Source organism: Hipposideros armiger, unplaced genomic scaffold (assembly GCF_001890085.2).
Source record: "Hipposideros armiger isolate ML-2016 unplaced genomic scaffold, ASM189008v1 scaffold_385, whole genome shotgun sequence".
Classification (NCBI taxonomy): Eukaryota; Metazoa; Chordata; class Mammalia; order Chiroptera; family Hipposideridae; genus Hipposideros; species Hipposideros armiger.
The window spans coordinates 1453875-1457702 of record NW_017731735.1 but is presented as its reverse complement, the minus strand read 5'-3'; the positions used below and the strand labels follow the sequence as shown (position 1 = coordinate 1457702).

Genomic DNA, 3828 nt, shown 5'->3' with positions numbered 1-3828 from the left:
GTTTTCTGAAGGATGGCAAGATGATTCAATATTAGGAAATCTGTTAATATAATTCATCATATGAATATATAAAGAGAAACATGATCATTTCCATGGATGTTGAAGTAAAAATGTTTATAAAAACCAACTTCCATTCTTAATCTTTTTTTAAAAAAAGACCTTGATAAAAATGGGAAAAGATGAATACCTTCTTATCATTACATATCTCCCATCTCCAAAGTCAGAACTATTCTCAGTGGGGAAAGACTAGAAGCTTCCCCCATTAAAACTAGAATTTAAAGAATTTAAGTTCTTGTATTTGCTGTTTCTAGCTGCAGAAAGATTCATTATCATCTGCACTACGAGGTGCAAATATTCAAGCGAAATTAGAAAAAACATTAGCAACAAAGAGATGAAAATCATATAATTTTTACTGGAAACTTCCCCCAAAAAACCTGAAAAACTATTACAGTCAATAAATAAATTAAGTAAGATGGCTGAGTATAAAAATAATATACAAAAATCATCTCTTAGTGAGAAACTGGTTACAAATAACGAAAATCACTCAAATTGGAATAAGCAGAGGTGATTTTTTTATGGTGTACAAAGTCACTGGAAGGACTGGAAAAACAAGGTCTAAGCAGAACTTTCAGGAACATTAATCAGAATACCTCTGCTGTTATCAGGCACGCTGCCATTTCTGCTGCGGGAAGCTGCTCAATCAGGAGGAGGCTGGCTGACCCCAGAAACACACTGCCATGAACTACATTGGAACATGGCTATCTCATGCCCTGCCACTCACCCCATATAACACTGTTTCAGGTTCAGTTGTCAGCACAAACAAAATCTAAATTTCATCCGGAATACTAGGCTTTGTTTTTTTTTAAGGGTCTAAATTTTTTGCTTGTTTTCATTAGTTTCAGGTCTACAAAACAATGTAATAGATAGACATTTACACCCCTCACAAAGTGATAACCCTCCTCCCCCAATCTACTATCCCTCTGACATCGTATATACCTGTTACAATTCTACTGACTCTTCCAAGACTATGTAGGGTGTATTTCCTATGCTATACTCCACATCCTGTGACTATATATACATTTAATCATAGTTGACATTCAATATTACTCGAAGCTTCAGCTTCGGGTGTACAATGCAGTGGTCAGGCATCTACACAGCCTATGAAATGGTCTCCCTAATAAGACAGGTGCCCATATCACCCCCTACAAAATCTTTACAACATTATTGATTATATCCCCAAACTGTATTTCATATCTCCGTGGCTATATTGTGATTACTAATTTGTACTTTCTAATCCCTTTACCTTCTCCCCCATTCCCACCCACCTCCCAGAACACTAGTTATAATGCAGTCTTGGAAATGTAGGTTTTAGTTATAGACAGTCAGCTCTAATGAAAAGTCACTGTAAAACTAGTCTCCCTGGACCTAAAAATACTTTTAAATTTAGATACTGTATTATCAAATGCTTTGTTCTGTGCTGATAAGAAACTTAATTTTATAAACTTTCAAATTAAACACAGCCAATTAATCAACCCTGGTGAAAAATTCAAATGAGGATAAATTTAACTGTGTTTTCAAACAAGTGACAGAGTTCTCTGTTTTCCTGCTGTTCAATGTAAAAATAAATAAATACATAAATGTGATTGTTTCACTGTTAAATACATAAATGTGATTGTTTCACTGTTAAATTATTCTATTACTTATTTTAAATGAATACCTCAAAGTTGGTCAAGATTTGTGAACTGGTTTAGTTAAATACGAGCAGTCATGAGGCAGAGTTAAGTGAAGGAGGTAATTATAGTTCATGAATGATATTTGTGAATCGCTTCCAGTAAATCTGATCCTCCAAGGAACTCCCTAAAGATTCCTGCTTGGAGTTCAGACGAGGTTCTTCATAAGCTGTAAAAAACCCAAACAGCTTTTAATTGTTCAGTTGAGTACCAGAATTCATTGATTTCTTTCTACAAAAGTTTAAAACAATATTGAGAATAGAGTGAGGGACCTCATTTCTTACAAGCTATATAGGAAGTGGAGAGGGCGAGATATACTACTAAACAATTGGATTCTGCATCTTTCATGAAAGACATTACCTTCAAGTAATAAACCTTCGCCTCACCATCCCTTCCGAAATGCTAGCACCGTTCTGACAAGCTCGGCTCTGACAAGCTCGGCTCATCCTCTTCTGTGCCTTTTACATCTATTTTTTCTCAGCTTATTATGACTGTTGTGGTTCCTCTCATTATTGGACAGATTGTCCGAAGATATAGCAAGGACTGGCTTGAAAGAACGAAACCTCCTTTTTGTGCTGTCAGCAGCAGTGTGCTGCTCATGATCATCTACACAACGTTCTGCAACACGTTCTCTAACCCAAATATCAACCAATAAATTCAGCCTTATTTTCATGTTGTTCATAATATTTTCTATCCAGCTGAGCTCTACGCTTTTAAACTTCATCTTTTCAACAAGGAATAATTTGGGTTTCACACCAGCAGACACTGTAACTATCATTTTCTGATCTACACACAATCCCTCACACTGGGAATTCCAATGCTGAAGATCGTGTTTGCAGGCCACGAGCACCTCTCTTAGATATCCGTACCCTTGTTCATCTACCACCCAGTTTAGATCCTTCTGGGAAGTGTGTTGGTGCCAATAATAAAGTCTTGGATGGCGTCAAGGCAGAAGGGAGTAAAATTGACAAGGCCAACAGTATAACGAAGGAAGCACGCATCATGCAGCAATGCATATATGTACAGAATTGTACACACACTTCTGAAGACTTGTACTTGTGAATGTTGCTTCGTTGCATATTTTATTTTTTTACACAAAAATATGATATAACTATTTAAGTGCCTTAAAATGGATTTGACAAGAGAGTTATTTCCAAAACCTACTTTGTTGGTTACTGCCAGGGATGGTACAGTATTTAGGGGTTGTTTAATTTTTTTTTTTTCCTAATGCAGGCAGCAGTCATGGCAAGTAACAAAAGCAAACAAGCTTTCTTCACCCCATCTTTGTGCAATATAACTCTATAATAGTTACTGTACTGTTCAAAATGAGGTCACACCATCAGAAGAATGCCCTTACGATGACAGTGAAAAATTCCAGTCTTATTTCCAAATACTTTGATTTACTGTGTGATTCTTTTTTTTCTATGACTGTGACATGCACTTCCTTATCAGCTCAGCAGGGGTCATTGAATAGAAGCTGAAAAGCATTAAGTTATATGCATTTCTTAACATCATTTTTTTAGACATTCCTTCAAATGCTTTTCACACAGAAATTCCTCAGCTCCATTATAAAAGATTGTGGTATTATAGGTCTTAAATTTATTATAAGCTGCTTCAAAAAAAGAGCCTGATGTTTGAGTTATGAATAGAGTAAGTGAAATTTTGAGGTAAACTACAGGATTTGGTTTTCAGGATTTTTAAAATTGTATTTCATGTTTTTCCTTTTTCTTCCATAATTTCTTTCTTTCCTGTTTTCCAACATACTTTCAAACTCATAACAGCCAAATGTGAGACACAAAAATGTTATAATTAGTTTAAGAGAAAAAAAACAAACAATATTGAGAGGATAACCAAATAGTTGATGAATGTCCTCCTTATAGAAGTACTCCAGCTACTAAATAAAGAAGGTATGAGAGAATTAGCATATAACTATATGAAATATTTTTGCAAAGAAAATCAAACCTGAATCTGATCAAGCCTCTACATGAAACAACCAGTACTCAGGGAATACAGAGAGGCAGAGGGGCAGGTTGCACAGCACCATGAGGATGCAAACAACAAGCCGAGACTGTGGGCATGCTACAGGACAAACAGCCTG

The 3828-nt window shown here is 35.8% G+C and overlaps 1 pseudogene; it reads left to right on the top strand.

Moving 5' to 3' along the window:
• Positions 1-2715, top strand: part of LOC109393621 (sodium/bile acid cotransporter 7 pseudogene) — a 12585-nt pseudogene extending 9870 nt beyond the window's left edge.
• The last annotated feature ends 1113 nt before the right edge of the window (positions 2716-3828 follow it).